Below are 26,717 nucleotides of genomic sequence, written 5' to 3' on the forward strand. Positions count from 1 at the left end.
CCTGCCCCAAAGCACCCCCCTAAGTTGAGGGCATGTGGCCTGGTATGTTCAGGAGGTAGAGCTCTTGCTCGTCCCCCTCCCCTTTCCTGGCCTGGAAAAATTTGGCATGGGTTTCACGGAAGGGCCTGGTATGGATAGGGGGAACTCCCCACACTGTTTTCTTTCTGAAATTTTCATTGCCGGAATTCAGCTGTCAGCGAAGAAATCAGCTGACAGCTGATCAGTCATCGGTTGTTAAGGACAGGGCGGTCGGCTTCCCAGCCCACTCCTTAACAACCAGCTATTCTTCACACATAATTCGGATCAGACGAATATTTCTGCCCGATCCAAATTCAAATTGTTCTGAAAATTTGGAATTCGTTAGAAAGTTAAGAGACTACATGAAACTGAACGAATCAATGAAAGGAAATGAGTAAAATATCAAATCTATTGGAGATGAAACAAAACAAAGTTTTCCATTCTGCACATGTCTAGCGAAGTAAGGGTTCTTTACAAGAGAGAGCCGCTAACACAGACAATTGTGGATGGAGGAATAACCCTGGTTCAAAGGGCAGATTTGGAAAAGTCAACAAAACCAGGTTGAGATCCCACAGAGATACATGTGGATGTGCAGGTGGAACTATGTGAATACTCCCCTGTACAAAGGCCATCACAAAGGGATGAGAGGCAACTGGTCTTAGTAAAAGAATTGCTAAAGCTGTGATCTGTCCTTGGAGAGTACTCCAATCCAAACATTGATCCAGACTGGTCAGGATACATCCCACAGAGAACTTCCTGGGGTGCAATTACCCTGTTTTGTGCCAAGCAAAGCACACTTTCCAAGTGCAACGGCAGACCTTGCAAGAGACTGAATTCCTAGCTTTAGGGAGCAGAACAATAATGTAGTCATATAGGTCCCTATCTCTTAGGGTTGGGATTCTACAGCCAAGCTGTTAAAAGTCAGTGAATGTGAAACGGGTTGGCCCTTGAGACCATAGATCCAGACAACCTGAGAGAGCCCACTGAAAGTCTGCCAGGAGTCTGTTGAGGTCTGAGTACCACATTTGCCTGGGGTGGTTTGGTGCAATGAGTACCATTTGAATGCCCACCGTATTGATTCTGCAACGCAAACAATGAAGGAACATCAGGGGAGACAAGGCATAGATAAACTGATTCCCTAGAGTCACAAGAGCATCCACTGCTTTGGCTAGAGGATCCATAGACCTGGAGACAAACTTGCTCAGTTTGTTGTTGAATCATAAGCAAGGATGGCAATGTACAGTGTTCTCCACCTACAGCAGAGGTCCTGAACACCTCTAGAAAAGACTGTTCTCCTAATATTAGATGTTGACAACTGAGAAAGTCTGCCTGACAGTTTTTCACGCCTGAAATGGTAGACTTGGCTGGAATGGGATGCTTCACCCAGGCACGAAACAGGTTGGCTTCTCTAGCGCTGTTTCTTCTGGTTTCTCCCTGATGGTGGATGTATGCCACTGCTGTGGCATTGTCTGACAGAATCTGGGTCAGATGACCTTGTAGTCAATAGGTCCAACATTGAAGGGATAACCAAAACGCTATTCCAATAATATCGGGAGATGAACTTCCCCCGACCACCAAGTCCCCTGCACCAATAAAGTGTCCAGGACTTCTCTGATGCCTGTTAGGCTGCTTTCTGTCATGTGAGTCATTCAAACCGACAGAAGAAAGGATTTCCCCAAATTCAAGGCTAGGCACATAAGCCACCAAGCCAGGAACAAAATTGTCCTGGGTGTAATACACATGTGATTGTCCAGAGAATGTGTCTTCTTGTCCCACACACCCAAAATGTTGAGTTACAATGGTCTCGAGTGGAATTGCGCATACAGAACTGCCTCAAAGAAAGCAACCATCAAGCACAATGCAAGGGCAGAGGGTCAGACTGCTCCACTCATATCTACAAGGCCCAGAAAAGCTTCCAGATGGAGGAAAGAAAATTACTGACCTGGTAGATCTTATATGGATTTTTTAAATCAAATGAAGACACTACATGCCTTAGACCCTGAATGAGGTGAATGCCCCCTTGCTTTGGAAATGCTGAGCAGGTTAAAGTAGAAATCCTGTCCTTCACTTCCAGGACAACGGCTATGACTCTTTGAGAGAGGAGTTGTGTCAGAAAAGTATAGAGTTCTGCTAGACTTTGCAGGAATGTTGGCAGATGTGACAAAATGAAGTAAAGCTAAGGTAGAGCTTAAAATTCCAGCTTGTAGCTCCTGGAAACAATGTTCTTTACCCATACAACTCCTATCAGTCCAGGCAGTTGCAAGGCTAACAAATGTCCCATCTTTGTGAGAAGTACTTACTCAAAGGCTTTAGGACAGGCATGTCCAAAGTCTGGCCCACGGGCCACATGGGACCCACATTCCGGTTTTGAACTGCCCGCCTGGTAATTTGGACATATATATCTTTTGTGGCCCCCAACGAATCTCCAAGCACTGGGCCGCAAAAGATATATCCTCTGGCTGCCTCAGAGGGAACAGGAAGGGGGGATGAGTGCCATACATATAGGAGAATTTCCTGTTTACGCGGTGGCCTCTGTAATAGGAAGTTCCGTCTCCTATGCTGCCATTGGATGACTGTTCTGTCCATTATAAGAGGCAGGACTTTGAATTAAAAAAGCCGCAGAGAAAACAGGAGTTTCTCCTGAATGTAATCTCTTGGCGCTCGTTCCGCCCCCTCCCTGTCCTCTCCGAGGCTGCAGATGGGCATGGATCAGGCTGCACTGATGGCAATGGTGAGTCTGCATTCATGGCAATGGTGGGGCTGCATTCATGGCAATGGGGGTGCTGCATTCATGACAAATGGTGGGGCTCCACTCATGGCAATGGGGGTGCTGCATTCATGGCAATGGTGGACTGCATTTATGGCAATAGGGGTGCTGCATTCATGGCAATGGTGGGGTTGCATTCATGGCAATGGGGGTGCTGCATTCATGACAATGGGGGTGCTGCATTCATGGCAATGGTGGGGCTGCATTCATGGCAATGGTGGGGCTGCATTCATGGCAATGGGGGTGCTGCATTCATGGCAATGGTGGGGCTGCATTCATGGCAATGGTGAGGCTGCATTTATGGCAATGGGGGTGCTGCATTCATGGCAGTGGCGGGACTGCATTCATGGCAGTGGTGGGCTGCATTCATGGCAATGGGGGTGCTGCACTAATGGCACTTGTGAGGCTGCAGATGGGCACAGATTAGGCTGCACTGATGGGCTCTGACCCTTATTTTGCTTCACCGTTCTTTATTTAAAATTTAAGTTTTTTCCTGAAACTTCCCTCTTAAATTGAAGGTGCGTGTTATACGCCGATAAATACAGTATATCCAAACAACAAGCCCAAGCTCATCTCTTCACCACACACAGCCACAAAGGCAGAAGAATTTCTTGTTGGGCAATGTATTAATGCTCGGACAAACACTGAATTTTAATGGTTCAAAGAATGTCAGGCAAAATGGTGGGCCCTCATGCATGTTCACTTCATCAAATCTAGCCCTCTTTGAAAAACGTTTGGACACCCCTGCTTTAGGATGTGGAAGTCCAAGGCTTGGACTGCAAGGAGGACTGAATGAAACAAAAGTAACTTTTCTTAGCCTCAGATGAATACATTTTGTTATCCTGAGGCTTATTTTTCTGGAGCAAGAAAAATCAGTTATCAGTAAAGTACCCCACTTGACACAGTAAGTGGGCTTAAGCACCATATAGCCATATGGTGTGACTAAATCCCCATATTTTTTGAAAATGTTCAGGTGTTTTAAATAGCCTTGTAGGAGGTAAATGTATTTTTTTTGCATGTGTGCGCTGTAATATTTTGTTCTGTTTATATGGTCTTATGGCTGCACTATTTTAATGGATTTTTTAAGTGTGCCCCCAAATCTTTGTTTGTCGAATTTCTGATCAAGCCCCCTGTCTGTCTGCCTTGCTCTGCTAGTTGGATTTCCCTGTGTATGACCTTGGACCGGATTTTGGACTATTCCCTGAATGCCTGCCTTTTACCTGGACTGTCATTGAACCACTCTGCCTATCTCCAAACTGCAAGTACCTGTTTGCTTTGCTCAGTTCGCGTCTGCCCTGGCATGGTGGCCAGGCACTATAGCATTGTGTATAAGACCTGGGGGCAACCGAGTACAGGTAGGCCTGCTTGCCTTATGGGAAAACGGGCTGCTATAGGTAAAGAACACAGTAGCCAGCTATAGTGTCTGACCACCTGCGTTGGGGTAGATGTGACAGAGATTTGTAAGAATGGTGTCAGAGCACAAAGCTCATCTTATTGCCGGCTCGTGTCAGCTAAAGTTAATAGTCCACAATGGATGCCACTCAGTTCCACTTAAGAGAATTCCACCATCAGGTACTGTTTATCCTGAGTCCATGTATTGCTCCCATCTGGCCATTATGACATACAGGCTGGCAGGCTGGCACGTGGCGGTGGCTGCCATTGGATGACTGTTCTGTCCATTATAAGAGGCAGGACTTTGAATTAAAAAAGCCGCAGAGAAAACAGGAGTTTCTCCTGAATGTAATCTCTTGGCGCTCGTTCCGCCCCCTCCCTGTCCCCTCCGAGGCTGCAGATGGGCATGGATCAGGCTGCACTGATGGCAATGGTGAGTCTGCATTCATGGCAATGGTGGGGCTGCATTCATGGCAATGGGGGTGCTGCATTCATGACAAATGGTGGGGCTGCACTCATGGCAATGGGGGTGCTGCATTCATGGCAATGGTGGACTGCATTTATGGCAATAGGGGTGCTGCATTCATGGCAATGATGGGGTTGCATTCATGGCAATGGGGGTGCTGCATTCATGACAATGGGGGTGCTGCATTCATGGCAATGGTGGGGCTGCATTCATGGCAATGGTGGGGCTGCATTCATGGCAATGGGGGTGCTGCATTCATGGCAATGGTGGGGCTGCATTCATGGCAATGGTGAGGCTGCATTTATGGCAATGGGGGTGCTGCATTCATGGCAGTGGCGGGACTGCATTCATGGCAGTGGTGGGCTGCATTCATGGCAATGGGGGTGCTGCACTAATGGCACTTGTGAGGCTGCAGATGGGCACAGATTAGGCTGCACTGATGGGCTCTGACCCTTATTTTGCTTCACCGTTCTTTATTTAAAATTTAAGTTTTTTCCTGAAACTTCCCTCTTAAATTGAAGGTGCGTGTTATACGCCGATAAATACAGTATATCCAAACAACAAGCCCAAGCTCATCTCTTCACCACACACAGCCACAAAGGCAGAAGAATTTCTTGTTGGGCAATGTATTAATGCTCGGACAAACACTGAATTTTAATGGTTCAAAGAATGTCAGGCAAAATGGTGGGCCCTCATGCATGTTCACTTCATCAAATCTAGCCCTCTTTGAAAAACGTTTGGACACCCCTGCTTTAGGATGTGGAAGTCCAAGGCTTGGACTGCAAGGAGGACTGAATGAAACAAAAGTAACTTTTCTTAGCCTCAGATGAATACATTTTGTTATCCTGAGGCTTATTTTTCTGGAGCAAGAAAAATCAGTTATCAGTAAAGTACCCCACTTGACACAGTAAGTGGGCTTAAGCACCATATAGCCATATGGTGTGACTAAATCCCCATATTTTTTGAAAATGTTCAGGTGTTTTAAATAGCCTTGTAGGAGGTAAATGTATTTTTTTTGCATGTGTGCGCTGTAATATTTTGTTCTGTTTATATGGTCTTATGGCTGCACTATTTTAATGGATTTTTTAAGTGTGCCCCCAAATCTTTGTTTGTCGAATTTCTGATCAAGCCCCCTGTCTGTCTGCCTTGCTCTGCTAGTTGGATTTCCCTGTGTATGACCTTGGACCGGATTTTGGACTATTCCCTGAATGCCTGCCTTTTACCTGGACTGTCATTGAACCACTCTGCCTATCTCCAAACTGCAAGTACCTGTTTGCTTTGCTCAGTTCGCGTCTGCCCTGGCATGGTGGCCAGGCACTATAGCATTGTGTATAAGACCTGGGGGCAACCGAGTACAGGTAGGCCTGCTTGCCTTATGGGAAAACGGGCTGCTATAGGTAAAGAACACAGTAGCCAGCTATAGTGTCTGACCACCTGCGTTGGGGTAGATGTGACAGAGATTTGTAAGAATGGTGTCAGAGCACAAAGCTCATCTTATTGCCGGCTCGTGTCAGCTAAAGTTAATAGTCCACAATGGATGCCACTCAGTTCCACTTAAGAGAATTCCACCATCAGGTACTGTTTATCCTGAGTCCATGTATTGCTCCCATCTGGCCATTATGACATACAGGCTGGCAGGCTGGCACGTGGCGGTGGTGGAGGACAGAGGGAGTGGTAAAGGCGATGTTCGATGCGATGACGCCAACGCATTTCATCTGTGCAGTTACCCAAGCTTCATCAGGACAAGAGCAGGGCCCCCTTAAGGCTACCTATAAGCACCTGACCCATTGCAATTCACTGGTTATCCATCTAGGGGTCACACTCAGGTCTAGACATGGATTTAAAATGCAGATAATGTGGCCTCTCAATAGTACATTGTATCCACAATCAGGCAGTTATCCAAAATCACATTATTATCCTTACAGAAATTATACCCTAAATACTCATAAATTTAAACTGGAGATGCCTTCCTGCCCAATGTTTTTTTAAGAATGTTTAACATGATGACCCCTATTCATGTGGACAGACATTGATGTGGGGACATCATGTTTTTTATGGTGCGCAGACCACATGGCCTACTGACACACCTACTCTGGGGTGCCCCAATTGAGTACATTACGATAACACACAAACCAGAGTAGGGATCTATATCAAGGATGGTAAAGGAATGATTTTTAAAAAAGTAAAAAGGGGAGTGGGGGAAAGAGGAACAGGATAGGGGAGTTATGTCCCAAGGAATACCTCTTCTGGGTGGCAGATTCAAAGCATAGATCCCCTTTGCCTTTAGACCTCACACTTAGCTATCCTTATCCTTGTTTTTAAATACTTCTAATATGTTTCCACTGCCCTATATAATATTTTTTACATGGACATTGCAGCATACATACAACTCTACATGAAGAGCAGTTTGGGAATTTTTTAGAAATCTTGGAGTGTAGCCAGATGATCACTCAAATATTTTGCACATTGTACCACTATTATGTAGTACACGTATACTGTATGTGTAATTTGTCTGCATAAATACACACACACACAGTATATTCCTGCATGTACATGCAGGTACATTTACACATTAAAAGTTAAAATGGTTGTATACCCCGCTTGCACATTTTTACGTACAGGTAAGCATATAATAAGGCTAACCTAAAGGTAAAATGAATATTCATCTTGCATGCAGCCTCTGATGTCAGTGTTGCATGTGCTCTAAAGGTCTGTGGATGCTGCCGGACCTTGCCGGAACAGAGGACTTCCACTCGCAGCACCGGAGCCTCGAACCCAGAAGAAACGCAGAGGGAACATATCAGCTCCCTCAACGGTGACTGGGAGGAGGTGCAGGCGCTTCGTTCTAAGGTAAGTATTTTATGAGCTAGCTCATTATGGCTTTGCCTTACAGTTTTTTTTTTATCCAGGGCATACAAATGCTTTAATTCTTTAAAATTAATAGAATAGACTTGGCAGACTTTTCCTATGCTAACTGTATTAAAAGGTTGATGCAAACTGTAAAGAGAAAACATTCTGGCCTTATTTTAATTGGTCAAATGGGCAGTTGTTTACTGTCCTATGAGATAAAGGTTGTAAACACTACAGTCAGTGGTAATTGTTATTTTCAGTAAATGCAGGTAGGGTCTTTTCATTTTGTTTAACAAACAAGATCAAAAGTGTTTGATCAACCAATTAGCTGCCTTTACATCTTAGTAAATTAAAAAATGCAAATTAAGAAAGAAACTGTATGTCAGGGGAAGTTGCAGCTGCCAAGGGAGAGAGTTACATAGTTACATAGTTAGTCTGGTTGAAAAAAGACACAAGTACATCTAGTTCAAACAACAAAAGGGAAAAACTCTACTGTAATTTTGAACTGGTACATTTTTAAAGTGTAGCTCCAGCCAAAAAAACTGTTTTTAAGCTTTTTGGAAAACATAGGGAAGGGTTATCACCCCTGTGACATTTGTTTTGCTGTCTGTGCTCCTCTTCAGAAGATTCCACCTCACTTTTTGTCCCAATGACAAATGTTTTTTGAAAATTTGGGGTTTTTAGTGAAACAAGGATTGGTGATAAAGCATCAGTGGTAAGGAGAAACGTTTTTCCCATATTAACTCTTACAGGAGAGAATTTCCCTTCCTATGGGGTAGATTTCATCTCACTTCCTGTTGTCTCCTTCCGTTTGCAAGTAGGAGTCGTTTGTAAGTTGGATGTTTGAAAGCAGGAGCCTGCCCTGTATACTCAGCAGAAATTTGGGCCTTAGGTGTTGTTGTGGCCTCAACACTTTAAGCCCTCACAGGGCCCTGCTGTGAAATATTAGATCAAGAATTGTAATTACATGCCCCTGTTGAACAGGGCCAGAAAAATTGGGCCTTTGGTGATGGTGGTGGTGGTGCTGGTGCCACAACACTGGAAGTCCTCACAGTTACTCTTGGTGGGCGCTGGAATGGGCCCTGCTGTGAAATATTAGATCAAGAATTGTAATTACATGCCCCTGTTGAACAGGGGCTGAAAAATTGGGCCTTTGGTGGTGGTGGTGGTGCTGGTGGCACAACACTGTAAGTCCTCACAGTTAATCTTGGTGGGCGCAGAAACGTGCCCTGCTGTGAAATATTCAATCAAGAATTGTAATTACATGCCCCTGTTGAACAGGGCCAGAAAAATTGGGCCTTTGGTGGTGGTGGTGCTGGTGGCACAACACTGTAAGTCCTCACAGTTAATCTTGGTGGGCACAGAAACGGGCCCTGCTGTGAAATATTCGATCAAGAATTGTAATTACATGCCCCTGTTGAACAGGGGCTGAAAAATTGGGCCTTTGGTGGTAGTGGTGGTGTTGGTGCCACAACACTGTAAGTCCTCACTGGTAATCTTGGTGGGCGCAGAAACGGGCCCTGCTGTGAAATATTAGATCAAGAATTGTAATTACACGCCCCTGCTAAACAGGGGCTGAAAAATTGGGCCTTGGGCACTGGTGCTGGTGCCACAACACTGCAACCCCTCACAGATACTCTATTTGGAATGCAGGAACGAGCCCTGCTGCAAAGTATTGCATCAAAAATTGTAATTACACGCCCCTGTTAAACAGGGGCTGAAAAATTGGGCCTTAGGCACTGGTGCTGGTGCCACAACACTGCAACTCCTCATAGATACTCTAGTTGGAACGCAGGAACGAGCCCTGCTGCAAAGTATTGCATCAAAAATTGTAATTACACGCCCCTGTTAAACAGGGGCTGAAAAATTGGGCCTTAGGCACTGGTGCTGGTGCCACAACACTGCAACTCCTCACAGATACTCTAGTTGGAATGCAGGAACTAGCCCTGCTGCAAAGAATTGCATCAAAAATTGTAATTACATGCGGGCTTAAAAATTGGGCCTTAGGCACTGGTGGTGACGCCCAGAACCAAAAAATGTTCTTACAAGCTATCAGCATGATCATTGAGGAGGAAGAGGATAATTACTCAGCATAACAGGATAGTCACTCAGCATCAGCATAGGCAGTCTTTGAAGGGATCTGACATTTCAAAAAAAATTATTCGGTTACATCAGCATCGGGTGCTTGGTAGCTGGTGGTGATCCAAGACTGATTCATTTTTATGAAGGTCAGTCGATCGACCGAGTCAGTGGACAGACGCACCCTGTGATCGGTTACAAAGCCTCCAGCAGCACTGAATGTGCTTTCCAAAAGAACGCTGGATGCAGGACAGGCCAGTAGCTTAATTGCATACTGTGCAAGCTCTGGCCAGTGATCCATCCTCAAGACCATGTAACCCAGAGGATTTTTGGTGGGAAAGGTGTCCAAGTCAGATCTTGCCCCTAGGTATTCCTGCACCATGTAAAACAGACACTGGCGATGGTTGCTGGAACCGATCATACCTTGGGGCTGCAGACTAAAAAATTGTCTGAACGCATCGGTCAGACGGCCACCTTCTCCACCGCTCCTTCTTTGACTGACCGAAGCCTCAGCAACACGTTGTCTAGAAACAGGAGTTTGTAACCTCCCAGTCTCTGGGAACGCGTTGCACAGACCTTTCTGCAAGGCCTCCCGAAGATGTTTCATCCTCTGCTCCCTCTGCGACGGCAAGAGAAGGTCTGCAACCTTACCCTTGTAACGTGGATCAAGGAGGGTTGCCAGCCAGTATTGGTCCTTCTCCTTGATAACACGAATATGAGGATCCTTACGCAGGCTTTGCAGGATCAGGGAGGCCATGCAGCGTAGGTTTGCTGAGGCATTCGGTCCGGAGTCCTCTGGGTCACTAAGGACGATATGGTCCGCAGCCACCTCCTCCCAGCCATGTACAAGTCCATGGGTTTCTTGGGACTGATCCCTTAAAGACTGCTGCTGATGCTGAGTGCCAGGCTCCACCTCCATACTGACACAATCCTCCTCCTCCTCCTGAAATGGCACTTTTAATCCCAGACCCTATATCATTTATAAAGTTATTAAAAAGTAAGGGCCTCAACACTGAACCTTGGGGTACACCACAGATAACCTTAGATCATTCAGAGTATAAATCATTAACCACTACTCTCTGAATTCAGTCTTTTAGCCAGTTTTCTGGCTAAAAGAAGTAAAACCCATCAGGGTTTACTTCCTCTTTAATGACAAGTAGCAAAGGTTTAAAACAAATAAAATGCACTCACATGTGCTCGTTAATTAAGGCATGTCAGGTGAAACGGTGGAAGAAGCCAAGGGAGCCTTTGATGACAGCAGCGGGCGCCTTATGTCAGCGGGAGATGAAGCCTCGAGGAGACTCGGGAAGACCTCAGGAAAAATATGCACTCACTGTACTAATGACACTGGCTGGGAAGAGGTTAAAGAGGTAAAGAGTTAAGTGTGTGCCTTGACTGTGTTTCTGTGCAGTGTGGGATGTGCTTGTACTAGGGGAAGACATGAATACTTGTCCCTGGACCCAGAATCCCTTGGAGAGGTTGGGAAACCTTTGCTTCAGCTCCCCATGCACCTCCTCTGTCTAAGTCACCCTGTGTCTATTAGGGGAGCAGGGTGACCAAGAAAATAATAGGCATTAAGAATGTAGCTTGGATTTCTTAAAATGGAACAGTAATATTTATCTACAATATCTCCCAGGAAATATGCAAAGACTATTCCTGGTTTGTTTGATTATGAACTATACATGTTAATTGAAAGAGCTGGTTACCTTGGCCTCTGGAGCCGGACAGTCTGCTACCTCTGGGAGCTACTGCTATTGTGTAAAGGTGTCCTGTGTTTATAGTTATGATAATGTGTGTTGTGTATTCTGAGCTAAAAGACAGCAAGTCTGCCCTGAAAGGTCAGGCCTCTGAGTCACCTAGGCTGGTTAAATGATTACTTAATTAGCTCATGTTAATTAATTTTTCTGGTTACAGTTGTATTGTTAGGATAATATGATCAGGAGTCGGGAATGTTCTTCTCAAATATATAAAAGCCTGTATTTCTTGTCCAATAAAGGATTCACTGTTGCAGTTTTGTACCTGAGCTAGTCTTGCCTAGTTCTTACAATATATGGGCTGTAATATCTGATATCTGAAGGTCCAGACTGAAGGAAGCAGTGTACTGATGGAAGCACTCAAGCAGAGTGTGATGAGTATCCGTTACATTGGTGGCAAGCAGTGGGACGCTTTCTGCAGTCTGGGACATCCAAACTTCCACCTATATCCAAGGTCTGTATAGCAGGAGAGGTACAGATACCAGCCAGCCACCATGGAAGAGGAATTTGGAAGGAGGTTGCTAGAGATGCAGATACAGCACAGAGGACCAGTATCAGAGCAGGTCCTGCTGGGATGGTATGATTCTATCCACTGCGAACTCTGGAAGGAAACGCTAGCCCATGAGCAGTGCCACCAGGGAAAAATTCTCCCCTCCACCCAGGAAAGGTACTGGTCGCAGTATGGATTGCAGGTGCTGTTTTTGGGAGAAAACCTGCATAAGGAGCAGACAGCTGAGTTAAGCAGGCTGGTCTGGGCAGAGATGATGCTGGATGAGAGCTACAGAGCCATTCGGTGGCATGTATCCCAAGCATGCCTTTGGATAGCGGATGACAGCCCGATGGAAGGCTTTGGATACGGCGGCCTGGGACTGTTGTACGTGAAGCTGACAGGGGACCAAACTTTGGGAGCAATTTGGGGTGGCGGTTGGATGAAATCATGGCTTTCAGAGAAGAGATACTGAATGTCTTGGAGGTGCACTGGGCACTGGAAGATATAGAGTTTCTGGTCGTGCAGGAATGGGAGCTGGAGATTGCCTACAGCCGGCTGCTAGACTCTGCTCAGCGCCAGGGCTGGGCTCCCTTTGCCTGGGACTATCCAGAAATACCAGCCTACAGTCCTGAAATATTGGCTGAAGTGTCAGCAATGGGTAGGAGTAACAGTGTGCTTTGCCCATCTCTGCCCACAGCTATGGAAGAGGAGGTCCTATGAGGGATGCAGCAAGTGTTGACTGACCTTGACAAACCTGTTTCTGCAAAGGATGACCTTGGATGGAGAAATGTGTCTGTCCAATGGCAGTTCAAGGGCTTGGGAGAAGAGGAAGCTGTCCTCATTCTCCAGACATGGATCACAGAAAGCAGGGATTTGGTTGACTTTTCATCAGAGGATGTTATGGCTGATGAGTCACCTGCCAAAGTTTTGGCACTGGGCCCAATGGCCACCAGCCCATGCCCTAGACTTATGGCAATTCCAGAGATTTGGGATTTAATAGACTTTTCTGTAGAGGGGGAACCATCTAGCAAACCCCCAATAGAAGTGCTGACAACAGGACAGAGTACTGCAGACCCCTGCTCTACACTCGTGGCAGTTTCAGAGGCCCGAGGTGAGAAGGTGGTGGTTCTTTATCCCCAGTGGATTTCAGAGATGCAGGGAGGGGAAGCAGCCATTCCCCCTTCCCCACAAGGATTTGTGCACCTGGGAGACAGTACCAGAGAAAGGGCGTCCCAGTAGCAGACGCTGCCCCAGAATGATAACACCAACCCAGCTGAAGCGCTGGCAACTGGACAGAGGGTTCAAGACCTCTGCCCCACACCTGCGGCAGTTCTGGAGGCCCAGGGTGAGGAGGTGTCGGTCATTCCCGAGCAGCAGATCAGGATTCAGGGGGAGAAGGGAGAGAAGGTTGTCGTCTTCCCTCCCCAACAGTCAGCCAGGTTGGAGAAAACTGTTTTCCCTCCCCAGCAGTTAGTCGGAATGCATGATGTGAGCGCTGAAGCGCTAACAGGGCAGAGCACTACTGGCCTCTGCGCACAACAATCTACTTCGCAGGAGCTCCAGGGAGAGAATGCAATCGGCACCACACAACGGCAGCTTGAGCTGGTGTTGGTAGATAGGACTGCAGTCTCCACTAACAGAAGCCCAGCAAAAGTGCTGGCAACAAAGCAGAGTGCTACCAACCTCTGCCCAGCACCGTCAACAACTGCGGACTTCCAGGGAGCCAGGGCAGTTGGCCTCCCTCCCCAGCGACAAGCTGATGTAGTGAAGCTCCTACACCCAGCTGAACCACTGGCAACAGGACAGAGCACTGCTGGCCTCTGCCCTCCACTAACAAAGGATGGATTTCCTGCGTAAGTGGAATGAACTACAGTCTCCACTTGTAAACCCCAGGGATGCTGGGCAGTGGGCCCAGATCCCCAACAGCATGATGGAGTGAGCTCAGCCACCCTGTCTTCTCTCCAGCGGCTAAAGGGACTCCAGGGGGAAGGACCAGTCCACACTTCCCCCCAGCAGCAGGTATGTTCTATGAGAGAGAAAAAGGTTGGCTGGGTGAGTAATGCTCTGTTAGGAACAATATGTTTGGGGTACTGTGTGGGTACAGGTATTGGGGGACTGGAACTATGGACTAACTTTGGAGTCAACCCATCTGGGGTCTCCTGTGTTAGTCTGCTGCCAAAAGGGGAGAGATGTGACGGGAGTCACTTTGGGCGGGTGGAACCAAGAATCCCTTGGAGAGGTTGGGAAACCCTTGCTTCAGCTCTCCATGCACCTCCTATGTCTAAGTTACCCTGTCTATTAGGGGCACAGGGTGACCAAGAAGATAATGGACATTAAGAATGTGGCTTGGATTATTAAAAATGGAACAGTAATATTTATCCACAATATCTCCCAGGAAATAAACAAAGACTATTCCTGGTTTGTTTGATTCTGAACTATACATGTTAATTTATAAGAGCTGGCCAACTTGGTCTCTGGAGCCAGACAGTCTTCTACTTCTGGGAGCTCCTGCTATTGTGTAAAGGTGTCCTGTGTTTATAGTTATGATAATGTGTGTTGTGTCTTCTGAGCTAAAAGACGGCAAGTCTGCCCTGAAAGGACAGGCCTCTGAGTCACCTAGGCTGGTTAAATGATTACTTAATTAGCTCATGTTAATTTATATTTCTGGTTACAGTTGTATTGTTAGGATAATATGATCAGGAGGTGGGAATGTTCTTCTCAAATGTATAAAAGCCTGTATTTCTTATCCAATAAAGGGTTCCATGTTGCAGTTTTGTAATTTAGCTAGTCTCACCTGGTCCTTACAATATATGGGCTGTAATATCTTATATCTGAAGGTCCAGAGTGGAGGAAGCAGTGTACTGATGAAAGCACTCAAGTGGAGTGCGACAGGGATCCATTATAGTTGCCATTCTGCTTCTGTACTGAATGATCGTCAGGTGCCAGCGGACATTGAGTCTGCATTACCTGCAGATCAGCTCCTGCTGTATATAATCACAGCGGGAGCCATCCGCGGTCAGCGCGCATGAGCGCCCCCTACCTGAATGTTTTGGATCACATACTAGGTACATGATCTGGTGCAGCGGTGCCACCTTGCCGCTGCATATGTAAGTTATATGGTTGTGGTTAAGGAATCGAGCCCTGTGTTGTGTGACTATTTAGGAAAATTGAATTATTACAATATTGGGTAAACTGAGAAAAGATTACATCTGGAGATTCCTCTACTTGCAACTTGAACAAATATGACTCTTTGGGGTCAATTCACTAAGTTTTATACCACATGAGTATTAGCGGTAAAAAACAATTCACAAGAAACATGCAATTGACAAAAAAATGCACATTATATACAGCATAAGTTAAATACAACATATGTTAAATTTCTTTATTTTGAAGTATTTAATGTGTGTATTTGCACCTCATTTTAATGCAGATGGACTTCCGGCTGCAGAGGTAAGTGAACCATTTAGTGGGGGTATTACTACCACTGCTAACTGTGACAGTTGAGCTTGGGGCTGCTAGTTATTAAGGAGTAGGCACCCGTCAGCATCCTTAAAGCGGTAGTAAACTGCATATTTCTTTTTCATAAACCCTGCAAGACAATGGCATATTGTACTAGTATGCATCGCATACAAGCACATTATGAGAAACTTACCTTAGAACGAAGCCCTCCAGCAGTGTGCTGTCACCGCTGACAGGGCTTCCATCTTCACCCGGTCTTCCTTCCGGGTTCAAGTGCTCTGGCTGTCTTTTTGGCCGAGCCGCGATGACATCACTCCCCCGAATGTGCGCCAGAGTCATGGCTGCGGCACAGAGCTCTGAAGGGACGTAATGGGTATGCCGTCCCTTCAGAGCGCATGTGACCTGCATGTAGTGTAAATATCTCCTAAACAGTGCAAGTTTAGGAGATATTCACTGTACCTACTGGTAAGTCTTATTATAGACTTACCTGTAGGTACAAGTAAAAAAAAAAGACTTTATTATCACTTGAAACCAGTGAAAAACTGGTTGTTAAGGAGTCGGCACCTACCCTGCCCTTAACAACCAGAGAGTCAGCAATTTCAGAGAGTCATCAGAGATTACCAGTTGACAGCAGTATGTAAACAAATGATACAACAGTTTTTTAAAAAATGGTTTGGTGGTTTACCCAAAATCTATACCAGGCCCTTTGGTTCTGGTATTGATTTTAGGGGGGGCCCCATGCCAACAAATAAGCTGCCAGTAAAAAAGAAAATTAAATGGAGGTCCCCCCTATAATCCCTAAAAGGCCATAAGGGTCTATGTATTTTAAGGTGATCCCATGGCAAAAATGAAAAAACATGTCATGGAAAGGACAAGTGTGTGCCCCCCCCCCCAACTGAACAATACCAGGCCACATGCTGTCAACATGGGCATGCCTACTGGGAAAGCACCATGGCCCCATGTTGATGAGGAAAAGGGCCTCTTCTTCACAACCCTGGCCCAGTGGATGTGGGGGTATGTGGGAGGGGGGCTTATCCGAATCTGGAAGCCCCCTTTAACAATAAGGGAGTCCCCAGATCCCAGCCCCCCATGTGGACTACTATGGGGTACATAGTATCCCTAACATCCACCAAAAAAAAACAGTGAGTGTAAACAGTGAGAAAAACCACAAACACAGTTTTGTGACAAGTCCTTTAAAAAAAGTCCCTTGATGTACAATCATCATCAATCACACTGTCCAGTGATGTAAGTCCATGTCAATCACGATGACCAATGTATGCTCATACCATGGTTTCGGAGGTGTAGTGACCCCAATATATTTTTATGGGGAAAAAAACTTTTGAGCTAAAAAATACGGACACTTAGATGGATAAATAGACATCGAGGCACATTTAAATCTAGTACACATATTTGTGATATTTGTTTATAATATCTAATGTTTTAAATTTAAGGTTTTAGTAATGATATGTCTGTTTATGTACGTTCAATTATGTATGAAACAGTATAATAATTTTATATGTAGTAGCCATTTTCTGAATAGTTTATATCTAGAAGCCACGTCTATTCCTGTATATATATGAGCCATATTAATTTTTGGTAATAGTTTTACTAATTAAGTTTTCATCTTTATATATAGGCTACAGACACAAGATAACTTCTTGAATGCACTTGCATCCTTTGTTTTATACATGTCTCTGTAGATGTGTGGTCATTCTCATGCTCTTATATTTTCATATTTTCAAACGTAGTTTTTTGTTATATATTCACACACATGTATGTCTACACTCACATGCTTATTGTTCCTCACTTGGAGATACGCATGTTTATATGGACACGAATGTTCGTTTACCATTACATCATTCCACTTCACATTTTTCACCTTTCTTCATATTATTTTTACTGTACTTCACGTTTCTATTTATAATATATATCCTCATTTTCACATTCTACACTATATAAATGTCTATATGGATATATTTTATATTTAGTATTTTTATTCCAACACATATGCACTTTGATTTAATATCCAACATTAAGTATTTCTCATTTTTTTATTATATTCAATGGATGTTTAATTAAATGTTTTTGGGTCTTTGCCATATTTCACTGTATATATATATATATATATATATATATATATATATATATATATATATATATATATATATATATTCATTTATATTTTTATGCACATCAACTTTTACACATTTTTGTTTTTATCTTTTAGAATACTTAGTGGTTTTCTCACATTTAACCACGCATGTTAGCTACACATTAATCAACCCACTTCACCTATTAATTAACTCTAATTAGAGTAATTTATTCACAGGTTTGGGTCACATGTTTAATAGATATCAGTGTGTATATATTGCAGTTAATGTTTGTGGTTCTTTAGCTATGAATAAGCACTTTTGAAAGTGTGAAATGCGTCAGCTCCTGTGATCCGTTGTTTGCTGTGGCTTGTACTTTTTGGATTATTACCTCCTTTTTTTAATAAAGGCATTTGATTTTGAGTGCGGCTGTCCAGAATCTTCCCTTCATCCAATTAATGACCAATGTACTCTGCCCTGCACAGAAAACAACGCTGCCCGCCTTCACACAACCGTCCTTTTGCTTAACACTCGCCAAATGACTGCTTCGCTTCCCCGTGTCACCCGATGACAGCATTGACCAAATACGTACATGCCCCCCACCCTGGCAAACTACCCCCTGCATGTTAAGGAATGTGACCTAATATGATTCATGGTGGGGGGGGCTGCACGCTCATCCCCCCCCTTTCCTGGCCTGCTGGGCTGCATGCTCAGATAAGGGTCTGGCATGGATTTTGAGGGTGCCCCATGTCACATTTTTTTTTTGGGTGTAGGGTCCTCCTTAAAATCCACAACAGACCCGAAAGGCCTGGTGTGACTCACTGGTTGTTAAGGATGCAGCGGATGCTGGCTCTTTAACAACCAACTATTTACTGGTTGTTAGCAAGCAGCAGGCACCAGCTCCTTAACAACCAGCTATTATCGTAATACATTTAAATAGTGCATGGCTAGACCACAACTTATTTAACAAATGTATTTGTTTTTTTAGTGAATTAAATTTAAGGCCCCTTCCACACGGGGGTTCACTTGCTCAGCGGGGATCTATCTGTTAATCCCCGCTGAGCAGGTGGGTGGCTGGGGTGACACAGCATGCTCTCCTCCATGTGTGGTCAGATGTAAAAGAACCACCTGGTAGTTTACACCCGATTACCATCCGATCAGCTAGAAAGATGGGAAACATGGGAAACAGATCTCCATCCATCTGGTTTTAGCGGATCAGATTGGATTTGATGTCGGTAGGGTGCATACGGACACAAGTCTGTTTACATCCACTGCGCCATAGTTTATAATGGAGGGTCCACCTGGTCCGTCTGAAAAACTGACAGGTAGACCTGATTGGTGTGCAAGCGTTAGCATGCACAGGACAATAAGCTCCAGGGAGTGGTTGCCTTAATATTTCTTTATAAATTTTGTAGTTTTAGTCTTCTTTCATGATAGTGCAGGTTTATTCACATATGGAATGCACTTTTTTAAGATACTCACAGCACTTACAAAAACCACAGGGAAAATCAAGTTTTTGTTTTAGGCAAGCCTCAGGTTAGCTAGTGTAGGATACTGGAGCACAAATTCTATAGCAAGCCATCCTTGTTATTAAATATAGCGCATATTCACTGTGGCTTGTGTACATATTGTACATCTACGCACATGGAGGAAAAAGAATACGTTCCATGAGCATAGGAGTGACTTGTTTGTGTGGCATCAATGTGTGATCAGCCTCAATCTGTATGTGTCCACTTATACATAATACATAATACAATTAGATACTATACAAAAAGGGAACATTATCTTTCTCATGCATTTTTCATTTTGTCACTACCAGGATCATATTTTGCTGCATGAGGGCCCTTTCTTTAAATTGTCTTTCACCTTCCCCATGGAAAAAATTTATTTACTTAGTATAACCCTTCATTCTCCTTCTATCTTCTCCTGATTGCTGCTTAAATCCCATGTTACCATGCTACAACTCATCTCTATCCCACTAAAAATTCTTAATAAAAATAAGCTTAGAGCAATGCTAAATTAAATTGGATTACTTTAGTCAATGGGGCTGATTTACTAAAATAATTTAAGAATGTTCACACAATAAAATGTGTGAAGATTCATTCTAATTATTTAATCACATGAAAAAAAGCGTGTTTACTAATTTCAGTAGTATGTAAGACAGAGGTCTGGTGTAAGTAACTCAGAGTGCATAGGTCAGTAGTAAGTAAAGCAGAGTGAAGGACTCAGTAGTGGGTAATACAGAGTTCAGAGGTTATTAGTAAGTAATACACAGTGTGAGGGTCAGTAGAAAGTAACGCAAAGTTCGGAGGTAAGTAGTAAGTAATACAGAGTGCAGGGTACTCACAGACCTCAGATACAGCACCACTAAGCAGAGTGAAGGTAGTGCACCTAGGTCACCCCTCGACTGTTTTATATGAGAAATCAGAGCCAAGGATCAGCCTAGGATTTTTCTTGGCTCTGGATTCACATTTTTGTTCTTATCTGAGGTCTGTAAGGAGGTTCAGTGGGGTCAGGAGCTGGCAGAACAGTGGGGTTAATTGAGATCTACCTGTTACCTGCCTGCAATCGAAAGGTCAATTGCAAACAACAGATTGTTGACCTCACAGTAAACCTATCAAACCTTAAAATGGTCTTGCAGCATTAGGTAAACAACAAGAACAAAATCAAATATTTCATTAATACTATAAATATTACATGCATTTAGTAAACAAATTAATAGGAATATTATAATTATTGTTATTATTATTATAATCACTAATTAAACTGTATAATAAACATTATGTGACCTTTTTTTATTCTTTTTTATATTTTTGATATATATTTCACTAAACTTAAAAGCCCAATGTTTCATTAAAAATGTAGGTGACCCAAAAAAAAAAAGAATAAATTAAGAGGCTAATGAGATAAGCAAATGCAATAAGACCTAAATACTTACATTTTACAATTTCTTTGTGTATTCTTAATTTTAGGTTGACTGAAACTGTTATTGACACAGCATACATTTAATTTTACATTGGACAGTGAAAAAATTTGTAGAAAATCTCTAAATACCTTGAGAAGTATCCTAGGTATCACAGAAACAGCATTGCCTTGTAAGGGTCACTGTAGGAAGAAATATTTTTTAAACAAGCTGCTTCTTAATACACAGAACACAGGTTACTCCAGATACTTACCAGCTAAAGAATCAAATGTATAATGTGTATATTTCACATTCCTGACTTTTTTAAGGCTTTGCGTTCTATTTTCACTATTGCCATTTAGCACTGCCCATAATCCCATAACGTCTAAATCACAGCCTCTAAAGTCAGAGAGGAACCAGTGGTGCATAAAGCAAGCAATAACAATGAACAATCTGAAAATGAAAGCAAACTAATTCCAAGGTACTGTAATAAGTTACTGCACTTAAAAGAAAGTAAAGTACAGTACTTAAAAAAAAAAAGGCTGACAGGCTGCTTTTTATGCCACAGATGCCTCCACCTGCCTGTCAGTACTTTTTTGTAAAAGTGTACACTGAGGGGCGCACTCCCCTGTGCATGTACGGGAGTTATGGTATGTGGCGGAGGAGAGCGCTGACATTGCAATGCTGGAAAGGAATGTTTTCATAGATAAGTCTGCCATAATGTGTAAAATATGCTGTACATGCCTGTACATTAGGGATGGGCTGAACACTCCCCTGTTCGGTTCGCATCCAGAACATGCGAACAGGCAAAAAATTTGTTTGAACACGGTTAAAGTCTATAGGACACAAACATGAAAAATTAAAAGTGCTAATTTAAAAGGTTAATATGCAAGTTATTGTCATAAAAAGTGTTTGGGGACCCAGGTCCTGCCCCAGGGGATATGTATCAATGCAAAAAAAGTTTTAAAAACGGCCTTTTTTTCAGGAGCAGTGATTTTAATAATTCCTAAAGTGAAACAATAAAAGTTAAATATTCCTTTAAATTTTGTACCTGGGAGGTGTCTATAGTATGACTGTAAACATCCTCCCCATGTTGAAGACATGTGTCCTGGTACGGTTCAGGAGGGGGGAAGCTCTCTCGTCCCCCCCTCTTTTCCTGTGGCCTGCCAGGTTGAGTGCTCGGATAAGGGTCTGGTGTGGATTTTTGGGGGAACCCCACACCATTTTTTTTAAAATTTTGGCGCGGAGTTCCCCTTAAAATCTACACCAGACCTTTGAGGTCTGGTATGGATTTTTGGGGGCGACCCCACACCATTTTTTTTAAATTTTGGCGCGGAGTTCCCCTTAATATTCATACCAGACTTGAAGGGCCTGGTAATGGAATTTCGGGGGACCTCCACGCATCTTTTTTTTTTTTTTTTCAATGGCTTTCAATTACTTTTATGTGTATTGTCGGGAGCGACAATTCATTAATAGCTGGCACTAGCGCTAGCACTTTTAAAGGACTTTTTTTTCCTTTAGAAATGTCATTTTGCTCTCAGACTGTTATAAACGCGGGAAACATGCGCTACTTTACAGGCATACTCTAGACACCCCCCAGGTACGAAATTTAAAGACATTTTTCACTTTTATTGTTTCACTTTAAGCATTATTAAAATCACTGCTCCCGAAATAACGACCGTTGTTAAAACTTTTTTTTTGCATTGATACATGTTCCCTGGGGCAGGACCCAGGTCCCCAAACACTTTTTATGACAATAACTTGATATTAACCTTTAAAATGAGCACTTTAGATTTCTCCCATAGACTTTTAAAGGGTGTTCCGTGGCTTTTCGAATTTGCCGTGAACACCCCAAATTGTTCGCTGTTCGACTCGAACAGATAACCCATCCCTACTGATGATAAATGGCCTCCTCCTGCTCCTCGCGGGTATCATTCTCCGTCACCCACCCTTGCGAGCCCCGGTGATAGCTTTCTCTCTTTCTCCTGAACCCTTCCCAACTACTTTGCCGGGGGGTTCTCCATGTACCGGACCACTGTCCCATATTTATACACCACAGGATTAGTGGACCAGGCCCAGAGAAGGACCTGCTAAAAGACCAAAGAACCAGAACGGGCATAAACTTCTACCCTTCTGGCTGGGACAGCACCGATCTATTAACCTACTTACATGCTGCACATATAAGCACTTTAGAGAGCCAAGCAATGGCAAACATTCCTCACAAAAATTGAGAAAATGTCTAGTCAAAAGAGGGTGTGCTTCTCACAAAGGAGAGAAGACATCCATTCTTCTGGGATATTAGAAAAAAACTGAAGCATTATGGAAATGCAAGGTGTTATATCTGACTGACTAATTAGCCAGTGTCCAATCACCTGTATGCAGGAATATAATCCAAATGTCTTAAAATTGACTTCTTTCTGTGTGTCTTAATGAAAGATGAAAGTTCTATGGTCACAGCATATACTTTCATGTTTTTTTTTAAATCAGCATTGTAATAACAATACAAATAATACTTATTTTTGACAATTCAATTTAAAGAGGTACCTAAAAAAATAAAAGTCAGCAGATACAAATAAAAGGACACTTACCTGTCCAGGGATCCAGCGCTGTTTCTTTTCCGGTCTTCGGGTTCCCTGCACCAATATGTTGACTGTGGGAAGCCAGCTGTGACTTCTTGTGGCTTCACACTGCACATGCACGAGTCGTGATGCACTGTGTGAATGTTCCCACAGCCTCCTGGGACCTGTGACGTGTCCCAGAATGATGCGGGTGGGGGAGAACTTCTGTTGGAATTGCCTAGGCGATTCCAGTGAATGTGGGAGCTTTTACCTGCCAGAAATAGGTAACTGCCCCCCTCAAAAAAAAAGTCAGAAGCAAAAGGGGAGGGGGGCATAAAACAGAACCTCCCTTCCACTTTGAGTTTAATTGAAAAATCTTCTTTCATGTTAGGCCCCTTTCACACAAAGGGTGCGATCAGGTCCACCTGTCAGTTTTTCACACTTATGGACCAGCGGTTGTAAACCATGACCATTTACACCCGCCTACCTCCAGTCCAATCAGGACCACAAAAAAAAAAAAAATGGAAGGGGATGTGTTCTCCTCTGTCTAGGTGGATTGGATCAAAGGACAGTTGGGTGTAAACAGACAGGGGAGTCCATTCACTTCCAGCCCCTAGCAAAGAGTGTGCTCTGTCCATGTCTGCTGTGCAGAAACTGAGTGGACACGGATGGCTAATCTGCCCACTCTGCTCTGATCAGCAGGGGATCAGTGGACAGACCCCTTGCTGATCAAAACGGAGTCTTCCTCCTTGTGAAAGAGGCCTAATGAGTGCTGCCTGCATTCTGGCCATCTCTTTCCTCAAATTCTTGGATTTCCTGAATGCTTTGCAGCTTCCTCCTCTGCTTACTTTAAATTTTCTAAAGACTACATATCCCATGTGCTCAGTGGCGGCCCGTCCATTAGGAGCGCCCGGGCACAGCCCACCCTATGCTCGCCACCCCCTATATGCATAATGGATATGAATCTATCCACTGCCGCCGCTTATTCATGTGTCCGGCCCCTTTCAGGACACCAGGCATATGAATTACAGGGGCCAGGGTTTTTTTTATTTTGAAGCACTGATTAGAGCCATAGGCTCTAATAGGCTTCAAAATAGGATAAACTTGGGACGCAGAGCATTGCGTCTGGAGCCCACCCAGGTGTGTTGCAACAGCGAATGAAAATACTGACGTCTGCCGATCCTATTGGGGAGGAGGAGAGAGAAGACACCATGGAAGCTGCTCCAGGAGAGGACACCGGAGCAGCTTTCCCCGAGCCCACCACACTCTCACCTCCCGCATCCAAGGTATGGACAGCGGGTGGTGGTGGGTGAGTGTGCCCCTCCCCCGGCCACCGGGGGGGGCTGTTTGCTGCCCCCTCCCAAAAAAAAGCCCCACCAGCTGCCACTGCATGGTATCTTTCTGCCTGCAAATAGTGATTTCTATACTGACGCACCTCTGTAGTTCAGAAAGGCAGTCTCTGTAATGTGTGACATGGCAGCATCTACTCATAGAGAATGTGTAACATAATTCAAGGAAGTTAATGTGTGGGGATCTTCACAAAGATTGCAGACATTAAGATTGTTTAGAGTAATAGGAGTAGGCTAGAAATAATAGAAATACAATGGAAATGAATATATTTTTTTACATTTTAACCACAGATATGCTTTATGAAACCATCACAACTGTGCATATAGAGACACACAGCACAGTTTGGTCTTTAATTTATGTGAGAGTTCATTTAAGAAAACTTCTTATCCACACATTCTATGCCTGGGTGTCTTCTTTAATAAGCTTAAGAGGACTTCCTGAGAAAAGATTCTCTTGTGTAATGATTTCATATAACAGAAAGTTTAAAATATTTGTAAAAAAAATACAAAGAATACATTTTGGAGATAACTGTACCTGCAAACTGGAGGAAAGAGCTTTAGGAGCCCTGCTTCAATTCAACAGCTTCCCACTTCAATCAAGGCTAGAACAGAAACTAATAATAACCAAGAAACGAAACTGTCTACTGTTTTTCTTAGTAAAAAGGCTTTCCTTCTTGGAAAATGACAAGACTATGTTGAGTGGCTATTTTGCAAAATGCAATGATTGCAATATCAGGCACACCGAGAAATAATAAAGTCTGGAGATTCCTATACTTGCAACATTTGAACACCAGAATATGACTGTTTTACTCTAGGGCTCCATGCACACTGGGCTTAAAAAAACATCAGTTCCCTTGGCAGAAAAAAAAATGCTCATATAGCTCATTTTTTGTACATAGTTTAGGCGAGTTTAGGGGTGTTTTGTGTTTTTTCTGCCAGAAAGCTCCAATCATAAACGCAAACCAGAAGGGTTTTTTCCTGCCTCTAAACGTTGAGCTTGCCCTCCAGAACATTTACCCCACTTCATGACCAGGCCATTTTTTGCTATATGGCACTGCATAAACTTTGCCTTTAACTGACAATTGCGCAGTTGTGCAACGCTGTACCCAAATAAAATGTACATCCTTTTTTTCCCACAAATAGAGCTTTCTTTTGGTGGTATTTAATCACCTCTGTGGTTTTTATTTTTTGTGCTATAAACAAAGAAAGACAGACAATTTTGAAAAAAAAAAATATATATATTTTTTACTTTCACATAAAACAAAACCAATAAAAAAAATATAAAAAATTGAATTTCTTCATCAATTTAGGCCAAAATGTATTTTGCTACATAGTTTTGGTAAAAAAAAATCCAGTATATTGATTGGTTTACGCAAAAGTTATAGCGTCTACAAACTATGGGATCTTTTTATTTATTTCTTTTTTTACTAGTAATGGTGGCGATCAGTGACTTATAGCAGGACTGTGATATTGCAGCTGACAGTCGGACACTGATTGACACTTTTTGGGGACCAGTGACACTAATAAGTGATCAGTGCTAAAGAATATGCATTGTCACTGTACTAATGACAAGGAAAGGGTTTAACATCAGGGGTGATCAAAGGGTTAACTGTGTGCCTAGCCTGTGTTTCTGTGTACTATGGGAGGTGTTTTCACTAGGGAGAAACATGGATCCTTGTCTCTGCTTTGTAGGAACAAGGATCCATGCCTTCCCTAGAGACAGAACAGTGATCTGCCTTGTTTACATAGGCAGACCGCTGTTCTCCCTTAGTACCGAAGCTACCCGCCGATCAGCTCCCACTGTGTATAATCACAGCGGGAGCAGGCCACCGGCGGAGTGCATGCGCTGCCCAGACTCAGAAGTGCAAAATCACATACCAGGTACATGATCCTGCACAGCAGTGCCACTTTGGTGCCGTATATGTAAGTTATAGGGTCGGCAAGTGGTTAAAATATGCCTCAAATCGTCCTAATGTGCATGGACACATAGGATAACATTGAGCTGCTTCTACAGGCAAAACATGATACAAATAATCAAAATAGGGTACCTAAAACAAGATTACTGCCTATTATTACTGTACATTGTGCTTCCTGGAGTTCTTATCACACATATTACAAATCACATTTACTTTTAAAACACAACAGCCTGCTAAATATTTCCATAGATAGCTAGCAAATGTTTGGCAGTGGAGCTGCATTAGTAGGTGAACGTTAACACACAATACCCTCCAGCAAATGGTTCCCTGAATCTTTCTTTAATTATTGGAGTTTTAGTCTCCTTTAATGTTAGAAGTGTGCACTTGATGCAGGTTTATTTCCATACTGTATGCACATTTAAAAATACTAACAGGTCTTAGAACCAAAAACCATAGAGAAAATCAAGTTTTTGTTTTAGGCAACCCACAGCTTAGCTGGTGTATGGCTTTGGAGCACACATTCTATAGCAAACCATCCTTGTTAATAAATTTGCCTTATGTTCACTGTGCCTGTATACATACATTAGTGCATATGGAGGATTAAGAATACATTTGATGAGCATAGGA

General features: G+C 43.5%; 1 long non-coding RNA gene across 1 annotated transcript in view; it reads right to left on the reverse strand.

Moving 5' to 3' along the window:
* LOC141110767 (uncharacterized) overlaps positions 1-24,829 on the reverse strand; it is a 30,772-nt gene extending 5,943 nt beyond the window's left edge. The window contains exons 1-2 of the long non-coding RNA XR_012236342.1: positions 24,710-24,829; positions 20,420-20,470 (exon numbers count right to left, since the gene is read on the reverse strand). This is a non-coding gene — a long non-coding RNA (uncharacterized lncRNA). The remainder of the gene's footprint in view (positions 1-20,419; positions 20,471-24,709) is intronic.
* Between the last annotated feature and the right edge of the window lie 1,888 nt (positions 24,830-26,717).

The sequence above is a fragment of the Aquarana catesbeiana genome, linkage group LG10 (genome assembly GCF_042186555.1).
Source record: "Aquarana catesbeiana isolate 2022-GZ linkage group LG10, ASM4218655v1, whole genome shotgun sequence".
Lineage (NCBI taxonomy): Eukaryota > Metazoa > Chordata > Amphibia > Anura > Ranidae > Aquarana > Aquarana catesbeiana.